Source organism: Paroedura picta, chromosome 7 (genome assembly GCF_049243985.1).
Source record: "Paroedura picta isolate Pp20150507F chromosome 7, Ppicta_v3.0, whole genome shotgun sequence".
Taxonomy (NCBI): Eukaryota; Metazoa; Chordata; class Lepidosauria; order Squamata; family Gekkonidae; genus Paroedura; species Paroedura picta.
This window is the reverse complement of record NC_135375.1, coordinates 88,036,202-88,047,816: the sequence shown is the minus strand read 5'-3', so window position 1 is coordinate 88,047,816 and position 11,615 is coordinate 88,036,202. Positions and strand designations below refer to the sequence as shown.

General features: G+C 43.6%; 1 long non-coding RNA gene across 1 annotated transcript in view; it reads right to left on the bottom strand.

Moving 5' to 3' along the window:
* Nucleotides 1-1,604: 1,604 nt before the first annotated feature.
* The window catches only part of LOC143841849 (uncharacterized), a 48,731-nt gene continuing 38,720 nt past the window's right edge, over nt 1,605-11,615 (bottom strand). Inside the window, exon 3 of the long non-coding RNA XR_013232895.1 lies at nt 1,605-2,148. This is a non-coding gene — a long non-coding RNA (uncharacterized LOC143841849). The remainder of the gene's footprint in view (nt 2,149-11,615) is intronic.

The window sequence follows — 11,615 nt, the reverse complement described above, 5'->3', positions numbered from 1 at the left end:
AATCAGGGTAATAGGGAGCTCAGAGCCATTTAACCCCTCTCTTTTCTTTTCCCAGCCACTTTTCTCTGGGAAAATTGCTTCTTTCTGCTCCCTGTGGAAAGTGATGGAGAGCAAAAAGCAGGGGCTACAAACTGCTATGAATCCGTTTTGTTCACAAACCAACCCTCTGGTTCAAAATGGTTGAGGTATGATTCCAAATAATAGTAAAAATGAACTGTAAAAATGTGCCGATTCCTAGACAGAAATAATTGAAGAAGAGTTGGTTTTATACTTCACTTTTCTCTACCAGGAGTCTCAAAGTTGCTTACAATCGCTTTCCCTTCCTTTCCAGATGCTCTGTGAGGTAGGTGGGGCTGAAAAAGCCCTGACATTACTGCTGTATGAGAACAGCTCTATCGGAGTTGTGACGAGCCCAAGATCACCCAGCTGGCTGCATGCAGAGGTGTGGAGAATCAAGCCCGGCTCGCCAGATTAGAAGCTGCCACACTTAACCAGGCACCAAGCTGGCTCCTTAACTCCTCAAGACAGGATCAGTGTTAAACAATAGTTTACAAAGTCACCAAAGGCTCTCTTTACAGTCAGCAGAACTTAAATCTCTCCAGATCTTTACAGGTCTCTCTAGTTGTCTAATTGGCCCTGAAATTTCCTACATAAGAAAGGAGAGGGGAATATAGTTAATACCCTGAGCCCAGTGCTTCAGTTACAAAACTCCCCTATAGATTCACTCCTGGGCCATCTGGAGATCTCATTCATGGAGAGTCAGAGGCAGGAGTTATCCAGAATAAGCCTGCAAAACTGTGAAGCAGCACAAAGGACTCTTTTTCAGTGACATTACTTGTTTTCCAGCTCATGAGAGCAGGCTTTCTCGAACACATAGAGGGGACCAACAGAAAAAGAAAAGATTCGGCTAGCCAAAAAATGGATTGGGCCATTTCAGAAGGGGAGATAGGGAGTCATGTCCTTAAGGTGCCTAAAAATTCCTCTTCACGCAGAAAGCCAATTCGGCAAACAAGAGGATCTTTCCCCTTGTAATTTGGTGTGCCTTTTTGTTAATGCAAACAAATAATTCTGCCTTTGAAATTGCCATTTTTATTTAATTATCTAATTTGGGATTGTAGAAATAAATAATAAATCTTTATCTTTATAACCTGCCCATATATATATCTCATAAAAACATTCTACTTCTGTGGCCCCCAGGTTTGTTGGGGGGATCAGGAGCGCCGTGGTGCTCACCAACCCCTTTCCAGTTGCTTTTAGAAAATGGATTTGGGCAGGTGTGGCTTTAATCCAGCCAGGTATCTGATTAACCAGAGGAGATCTGATTGGCGGTGCAGATTTTTTTTAAACGTTGCTTTGGCAGCAGTTGCCACCACAGCACAAAGATCATGCTGTTAAACTGTGGCAGCCATTTTGCAGCAGGCTCCGCCTCCTTCAGCAGCCATTGCACGGCAGCCAATTGGGGGCTGTGCCCACCACACTGGGCCAGAATTGCAAAGGTGCCCACTGACTCAAAAAGACAGAGGACCCCTGTTCTGAACAACAAAGAGATAACAGCCTTAAAAGTCCATAGCTTATATCCATCGACATGCAGTTCTGAAGCGGTACGGTCCAATCGGCCGCCTCATTGTTTTATTTACATGAAAGTCAAGATCTGCCATGCCGAAGAGCCCAAATGCCATGCTGCCTTGTGGCCGGGCTTACACGTAAGGCACCCAGGTTTACTAGCTTGCTATGCCAGTTGAGCATCTTTTCTAGCAAACTCTATTTCTTCTGCATGTCGAGACCCATCTGTAAGGAGCCCAACTCAAACAAAATACTGGAAAAGAGAAGAGAGAGACAGAAAATAATCAACATTGTGGAAGTAGCTGCTGCAGAAGCACTATCAATTTAATCTGCACAGCCAATCAGAAGCTGTGTCAGGCGAGTGTCCCGCTTCCTTTCTGAAAGGGCTTAGTAGGCACCACAAAAGCTGTTATTGGGCATGAAGAAATATACCATGTGGCAGAATTTGCTAATTACAATAAACAACAAATAACAAACTTATCACCCTTCCTTCGATGAAAATATCTATTCGCCGAATTTGCTTGAAGGAAAAAAAAGATCTGAAAATGTTTTGGCATGTGTCTTCTTCAGTTCAGTTCTGTCAATCTGTGAATGAACAATTCAACAAATGAGCGACTTCTACAAAACGGAAAATCTTACATGAGTCTATAAAATAAGCAAAAAAGCTCTATTTAAACAATCTATTATGAAAAGACGGTAGTTGATAACATCTACCAAATGGTACAAATGATGAAAACATCTACTAGGTTATTAACTGTAACATAAAAATAGTTATGTGGTCATAAAAATGCAAAGAGAAATCTTCACTAGAGCAAAAACTCTTGAAAAACAATAAACTCACTCCAAACGGTTGTATATCCCATTCAAAACATTCAAATGCTGATATGTCATTGGGCACTACAGCACCTTTGGTTTCCATGATGGGGACCCCTGGCTTACATATTAAAAACCTAGCAGATTGTGTTTGCACAGTGGCTCTTCTAGGCCATCTAGAAAACTGAGAGGGTGAGCAAGGGACACTTGAATACAATCCAGGATTAAATAACAACAGTGTATTTTACAGCAGTGGTCCGGAACCTTTTTTAGGCTGCGGATTGGTGGGTGTGGGCGGGCGATCCGGAGGCCTCACATGGACGGCCGCGTGTGCATAAACGCGCGCGTGTGGCTGGTCCACGCATGCACGTTTGCGCATGTGTGGCCGCAAAGGTGCACACACGGCAGTTTCGCACATGCACGCATGTGCAGCCGGTCTGCACATGCGCGTTTGCACCATGCGCGGCCGTAGACGCACATGCACGGACCGGCCACACACATGCTTTTGCGCATGCGGCCGCACTTCCCTCTCCCCCCCCCCCGCAAAAAGAAGCTTGCCGGGCCGCAAGCTAATCGGCCGCTTAAGCAGATGATTTGCTTGCGGCCTGGGGAGTTTCTCATTGCGGGGTGGGGCAGGGAGAGGGAGCCGCGGCCTGGTGGTTGGGGACCACTGTTTTATAACATTCTTTTTGTGCCTGCTTTAAAAAGGTTTGTGATGGCTTCACCCCTATCAAAAGAGCAAAGGGATTTGCGTGTTTGGCAGCTAGTAGTCGGTCCCATTGCCTAGGCTTATAATCACACATATTAAGGCAGTGTTGAAATGGCTGCAGTGAGGCCCGACTGCTTTTTAGCTCCATTCAAAAGGCTCATTCATCCCTTCTGACCTGGGCCCATCCTGAAAGGGTCATCACTTCTGTACAAACCCAGGTCTCAAATTCATACTAGTCTCCCTGCTTGGTGATAGCCATATTTGGGGAACTTAAACATCTATGGCAGTAGTCCCCAACCCCTGGTCTGGGGACCGGTGCCGGTCCGTGGATCAGTCAGTACCGGGGTGCGGTTCCTCCTCATCCTCCTCCCCGGCTGCTGCCTCGGGGGTTGCCCTGCCACTCTGCTGCTGGCTCACCTTTGGTGCTCTCCAGCGGCTGCTATGGCTGGGGCTGCCCCTCGGCGCAGCACTGCGCAGCTGCTGCTGGCAGCGTCCCCCAGCAGGCAGCGGGAAGTCAGTGGTGCTGGTGGGAAAGCAAGTGGAGCAGGGGCTCAGGCAGCGGCAGCGACGTACCTCGGCAAAAGTCAATCCCCCCCCCCCCCCCGGGCCTCAGTAAAATTGTCAAACGTTGACTGGTCCTCGGTGATAAAAAGTTTGGGGATAACTGTTATAGAACATGTGGTTCAGTTTCTTCTGAGTTCCTCAGTAACTTCTGCTCTTGGACCCATATTCCTTGCAACAGCCCTTCCTTGCCATCCTGCTTGCAAGGTAAATATCTGATTCCAAGAACCAGAGCTGAATATGAGACGCAAATAATCTAGCTTGATTCTGTTAAAACTAGAAACAGCATGGGAATGAAACAACCTGGAACATTTACATGCAAAGTATACAGTGGTGCCACGTCCTCTCCACTTTCTTCTCTTTAATTACTGTTTTCATGACAAGAGTCATAAACAGCAATCCTCTCTACATTTGTGTTTTAGATAGAATGAGATACTTTGATTTTTTTTTATGATGTAATGAAGGGTTGGGGCACCTGTAAATCCCAGTAGAATGAGTAAATGAGTAAAAAGGGCATTACCTGCCTTGTACTCTGACCAGGCAAACTGCCCATAACAACGATGGGGTTGTGGTACGTAGGTCAGCCTTCTGTGGCAAATTAGTAACATTTTGAATATGAGGGTAATATCACAGTAATAGATTTCATTGAATTTTTCACTTACTCATATTGAAACATACCTACAGATGAAATAATAATAAGGAAAATGTAAAGAAACCATGGCATCAGTACACATTGGAATCTTTGCCAAGCAGTAATAATCACAGGATATCCTGGTGGCAGAAAATTAGTGCAAAGTCCTGTGTACTAATTAAAACAATCTGTTCTCAGTAATACTTCTCCACTAAAGTGGTACCAGCAAAACGTAATGAATAAAATGCCTCTCCCATACAGTCTACTGATTTCTGGAGAACTAGGTTTGTTTTAAACTATAAACTTGTTGTCAGCCACTCAGTTCAGACCGACTCTTGGCGATCCCATGGCATAGCTGTCGCCACGATCCCCAATCCCGCACCGCCTCCCTCAGCTGTGCAATGTTCTGGCCGATGTCCATTTTGATCATGTCTAACCACCATGTCCTTTGTCAGCCTGGTTTCCAAGCTGACCAATCCTAGCATAATTGCTTTCTCCATTAAGTTGGATTGCATGATATGGCCAAAGTAAGTGAAGTGGAGTTTTGTGATTTTGCCTACCAATGATATATCAGACTTTAGGCCCTGTGGTATTTCCTTGTTTGTGACTTTTGCTATCCATGGAACCCGCGGAAGCTTTCTCCAACACCAGGGTTCAAATGAATTGATTCTTCTCTTGTCTGATTTTTTCATTGTCCAGCTTTCTCAGCCATAAGTGGCTTTTGGAAATGTGATATATCTAACTAATCTATATTTGGCAGTCAGGCTTATGTCCTTGCTTTTCCATGTGTTATAACTCACAAATTACTCACTATTGGGTATTCAAATGGAGAAGCCTTACCATATGATAACAAACTTGGTATTTACTACATTAAAAAATGTGTGGCCACAACTGCAGAAAACCACTGCAAGACACCAGACAGGAATTCTCTCTGGGCCCCCCTCTATCCCAATTCCCGTCCAAGCATCATATGAAAATAAATTACTGGTACAAAGCCAGGTGTCTCCAGAGTGACAAGCATTCCTGGAATATTTATCCCCTTACTCCCTCCCTGCTGGCCACCCATGCTCTAATTGTTTTTGCTGTTACCATTAAATTGTTATTATCCAAATGCTCTCTTTTTTAAAATGTATATCTGCCTTCTGATTACCTATTATAGTTCATAATTTCTGTTGAGATGGCAGGGAGGCATAATTTTGACAATGAACTGCACTGAACATCCAGAAGGCAGTCCAGAATATTAAAAAAATAAAACAAACAGAATATGCACCACATCAAATTAACTGATAGTATATTCAAAACAGATAATAATATTTCTTTGTACAATACATAATTAACATTTGGAACTCTCCGCTGAAGTAAAAGGCACAATCTCTAGATGGCTTTCAAGACGAATTAGACAAATTCATGGAGGATATGACTATCAATGGCTGTTAGCCATGAGAGGTCAGAAGCAGTACTAAATACCAGAAACTGGGGATAAATAGTAAGGGAGAGCTATAGGCTTAGATCCTACCTAATTATCTGTGGACATGGTAAGGAGGCATGATTTTTGCCAGTCCCTTCTCCCATGAGAAACTACCAGTTCCCTCCACAGCTATTCCAGAGGGTTCCCTGTCCGTAGAGCAGCATTTTAGAGGATGCTTTGGGCTGCTGCGAGAGGGAGATAATTTCCAAAAACTGGTTCTTTGCACCTGTGGAAATTTAGGCAACATCCAACCCACTGCCTCCAGTCCTTGCTTGCAAGCATCTCAGAAGTGTATGGCCAATTCAGGAGGCTAGTTAGACTTTCTTTGCTGCAGTTAAGTCCAGTTCCGTTGCAGTTCGTTGCCGAGTCCTTTCCCATCAATTTCTGCCACCCACAACTATGTAATGGGCCTCTTCAGGAGGAAGCTTTCTCCTGTTTCCTAGCTGCAAAACAGCCCTTCCCCCTAAGCTCCTTTCAGTAGAGCAAAACCACAAATCATGCTTTAAATAAACATTTAACTCCAGAGTCTCTAGACAAACTCTGTTCAGTTCGGATTCTGTTTAGTCTCTACCCGCCAAGATCATAACAAAGAACTGCACTAAAGTCAACTTCTACTTTTCCTGCTTTCCTGGTTTGAAAGAAAGGATCTGCTAATAAAACTGAATGATAAATGAACAGTAAAGAGTCCTAAAAAAACAAATGGGTTTCACTAACTTCAAGGTATGTAGAACTTTTGTGATCACACAGGATGTTTTCTTTAATATGAACAAGCAGCTCAGTGGATGGTCAAGGTGAAACGGTCCCATAGTTTTGTGCGGAGCGGGGAACCCACATGCTGTTACCTCAATACAAATCTCCCAAGAAGCTTGTAAGAAAAAAGACAGGTACAATGCCAGTATCCTAATCTGGATGGCCCACTACATTCTGCATACATTAGATCAGCCTTTCTCAACCTTTTTATCATTGAGAACCCCCTGAAACATTCTTCAGGCTTTGAGTAACCCCAGAAGTGGCACAATCATGCAGAATATAGTTGGGAAGCATAGCTGTGTATACACCCACATGGGGTCCCTTCCCTTCCCAAACCCTCCAGACCCATCAGTGGCCATTTTGGGAAGGGTGGGTCCACATGACCTTATATGGTCATATCACCTGACATATGTTAAACAAACTAAAACAATAAAATTTAATTAATTAACTCCCACTCATTCAAGAAACTCTTCCAGGGCTGTCAAGAAATCCAAGGGTTTCTTGAAACACTAGTTGAGAAATTAGATAATGCACTTTCAATGTACTTTAGAAGTAGTTTTTCCTGTTCCACACAGGAAGACCCTGCTGCAAAAACACACTGAAAGTACATTATCCAGTGTGTGCAGAATTGTAAGCCTGATCTTGTCAGATCTCAGAAATTAACAAGGCCAGCCCTGGACAGTATTTAGATGGGAGACCTCCAGAGAATACCAGGGGCATGATGTGGAGGTAAGCAATAGCACCTTTTTCCAAACATTTGGCTTTGTTGTGTTTTATTGGTTCTCTGCGTATGGTGGGACCCACAGAGAGGCAGCCCAAGTCTGGCTTACCCCACAAGAGGGGCAAGAGAGGAACCCCTAAATAAAGGAGAGCCTGCTCATTAAGGGAGGTGGAAATGATCTATTTATTTATAAACCCCCACCCCAAAGGCTCAGAGTGGTTTACATATAACTTAGAACTATACAAGAAACAACCCGTACATATAAATAACTATAACATTAATATTCCTAACTGGTAATTATAACAGTGGTAACAGTACAACAGTATAATAGTACAAACAGGTGCTGGAGCAGAACGCCTTGATGGATTTCTGGGAGGGAGGGAGCAGGGGCCCTGCAGATGTTGTTGGTTATGCCTGGTCTCAACCAAATACCTGATGGAAGAGCTCCCTTTTTGCAGGCCCTGTCGATCCTCTCTTGGAAAGGAAGCCATTCCAAATAGAGATGGATTGGACCAAACAATTACTCATCAATGAAAAGTCTAAAGTTTCATTCCATGGGCTCAGTTAAGCCAGGACACTGGGAGTTTACTCATCTCTTTATTGTGATAACATTTCTCATAAGAGGCAAATGTAGTGGTAATGTGGATGTGGACATGCTCCCCAAAGTGGACAAGATCCGGTTTCCATTAATGTAGAAGGTGGGAAGAGCTCAGCCTCTGATGAGAGGAATAGTGCTGCAGAAAGATCCACAACAGACCAAACTTCGCAATTGCACTCTGGTTTCTCTTCAGATCGTAATAGTACTGCTGGTTTCCTTAAGGATAGATTCAAATGAGTAGCCATGTTGGTCTGAAGTAGCACAATAAAATCAGAGTCCAGTAGCACCTTTAAGACCAACAAAGATTTATTCAAGGGCGTGAGCTCTCGAGTGCAAGCACCCTTCGTCAGACTAAGAACTGACCATCATAACAGTAGGAATATATAAGCAAAAGTTAATCCTGTTACATTAGTAAACTGTGTCATAGCATCCACTCACAGCCACATGATAATTGATACTGCTGGCTGTGTTTGAAGTCAGGGCGGATCTGCTAGAAGCCTGCCTCATTTAAGTACGTTACAATATTTAAATAAGTCCCAGATCAGTTTAATTAAATAAACTAGTTAAAACCAAGCTGTTGTCTCATGTCTTCTTTGAAGGGCTGTACCACAGCGAGGAGAGGGCCACGCACCTAACCCAGAGACACCTTTATTTTTGTGTGGGAGAGAAGGATTGTAGTTGATGTAAACTTCTTCCTTTTAAAGAAAACTCTTTCTTTCTTTCTGCTGATGAGCTTTATGTAAATTCTCCCTTCAGACCTTTGTTGTATTCTTCCCACCTATGCCTTGCTGTTATAAAGAAAATCACCAGCCTAATGGATTAAGGTGTTCTCCCTCACAACCAATATGGTGTATTTCTACCTCAGTAAACCACCACACACAAGAGGCACTGAAATGTTTAACAAATAAATAAATGTTATTACTTATTGGATTTACAAACCACCCGTCCCTAATAGACTTGGGGCGGTATACAACATTTAAACATTCTCCATAAATAGAAACTTTGATAAAACAATAAAAACAGGTAAAATAATAAAACTATAAACCTGACTGTCCCAGTTGTCTCACATCTTCTCGTTCTTACACCAATCTATGTTGTTGTACTCTGGAGGGGGTATAATAATATGCTTTTGAGTCACCCTTTTTTGGCAGTGGGATCAACAAAGATCATTTCCAATCCTCTGGCCAGTTATTAGTTTCCCAGATTTTCTGGCACAAAGCTGTAATGGTTTTGATTGGTACACATCTCAGCAGTTCCACTGGTATGATGTCAATGCCTGGGGCCTTATTGCTTGGCAATTGACTCAAGGCTTGTGCAACTTCCTCCTCAAAAAAGCCAGCCATGCACACCTAAGCATTCCAGTTCTAAGCCTGGGTATATGGGGAGGGCTAAGGAAAGACCTAAGAGCCTCTTGTGGCACAGAGTGGTAAGGCAGCAGACATGCAGTCTGAAAGCTCTGCCCATTAGGCTGGGAGTTCAATCCCAGCAGCCGGCTCAAGGTTGACTCAGCCTTCCATCCTTCCGAGGTCGGTAAAATGAGTACCCAGCTTGCTGGGGGGTAAATGGTAATGACTGGGGAAGGCACTGGCAAACCACCCCATATTGAGTCTGCCATGAAAACGCTGGAGGGCGTCACCCCAAGGGTCAGACATGACCCGGTGCTTGCACAGGGGATACCTTTACCTTTACCTTTAAGGAAAGACCTGCCAACGTACCTTGTAAAAAAAATGTCAAGAAAATACTATGGTACAGCTTTCAAACGATTTCCATATGGTGCACAATAGTGAGCCCTATAGGCCAGAAGGTACCTAACAAGTGACTGGGGAGGAGCAAGGACCTGCAGCAAGTAGCCCTGGATTTTATGCCTTGCCTGGTGCAAATCCAGCAGGAACTCCAGGTGCTGGTGCTGCCAATGGTGAAAGCAAGGGTCTATACTTTATGAAGATACACCAAATGACAACTTGGAATGTTAGAGGAATGACTCAAGGAAAACTGGAAATTGTCAAGAGAGAAAAAGGTTAGGTTGAAAAATTGACCTCCTTGGCATCAGTGAAGGCATCAGTGATGGTTTCTTTCAATTGGAGGACTTTACCATCTACTGTTCTGGACACCACTTTGTAAGAAGGAATGGTGTGGCTTTCATTGCAAGCAAAACATTTTTTCCAGCAGTGGAAGTTTTTTTGACAATCAATGAATGAATCATGACAATCTGAATTTGTGCCAAGCCAATAAATATCACAGCTGTCCAAGTATACACTCCAACAACTAATGCAACAGAGGTGGAAATATACTGCCATTCAAGACAAGTATCCAAGAAGGATGTAATTTACATAATAGGTGACTTGTTGCGCAAAAGTTGGTGAACAAGTAGAGAGAGACATAACTGGCAACTTCGAACTTGGAGAAAGGAATGATGTAGGTAATTGGCACAATTATGTCATGAAAATTGGTTTTGCATCATGAACACTTGGTTCAAACAGCATAACTGCCACTTATACACTTGGACATCATCAAATGAACTACACAGGAATAGGACTATACCTTATGCAGCCAACGATGGTCCAGCTCAATCACTGCTGCCAAAGCATACCCAGGTGCTGACTGTGGTTCAGATCATGCACTACTTGCTAAAATCAAAACAAAACTCTGCAACATCAAGAGAACATCAGGGTTAAGGAAGTTCAATGTAAATAAAATTTTGCTCACATATGCAGTGGAGGTGAAAAATCAATTTCAGCTATTGGAAGCAACAGAGAAGATGCCTGATGAACTGTGGCAGGAAATTCAATCAACTGTTGTTGAAACAGCAGTTAAATACATACTGTGTAAGAAGGCAAAAATTATCAAAATGGCTTTCAGATGAAACTATAAGAATAGCTGAATGTAGAAAAGCAGCAAAAGCTGCAAAGGGAGGAAGCAGGAAAATTAAATGTGGATTTTCAAAGGGCAGCAAGAATAGTGAAGTTTATTGGAATCAGAAATGCAAGCAGTTAGAAGATTACAAAAAGATTACATGGGAAATGCTTTTGCAAAAGTAAAGAGGTTCTGAATGCCATTTGCTGCTCTCAAAAGCATTATCACAGATAAGCAAGAGAAGGAACTGACTGACCAACAGAGCATCAAGAAAAGGTGGGAATACAAAAAAAGAATTGTATGTATGCAGAATTTAAGTTTGCTCTCTTCAGAATGAAAAAACACTATAATAGTTGGGATTAAATCCTGTTGATTGATAGTGATAATTGCTGTGTTACATATATGACAATCCTCTATGAAATTTCTGCATTTGCCGCCTCTCTGGCAATGCAATCCTAACATAATTTCATTTTTCTAAACCCATTGATATAATTGGTTTTAGAAGGGTATAACTTATACTGTGAGATTGTAAGCAGTCTTGCTACTGCTGTGTAGGCAGTGACAGGGCACAGACAGCGGTGGCTTCTCTTGACCTCCAACCACACCTTGGGCCGCCTACTTCAGTGAGCTGATGCTGGCGGCTCGTTCTTGTGGCTGCCTTCTCCTCTTGGGCATTGTCAACAGCTCGGGGAGCCGCCTCTCCTCATGGTTGCTGCTGGGTTGTTCTGGCTGCCATAGCTGGCAGGTTCTCGCATCCGCTGCTATTGTCCCCTTGCAGCCACCTTGGCCTACTCGTGGCTGCCGCCACCTCCTCCTTGCGGGCGGCACTGCTGCCTTGGGGCCACTGCCACCTCATTGCGACCGCTGCTGCCTCCTAGGGGCCTCCTCCTCCTTGGGGCCAGCTGCACATTGCAGTCACAACCATCACTGCCAGCTGTGTGAAGCGGC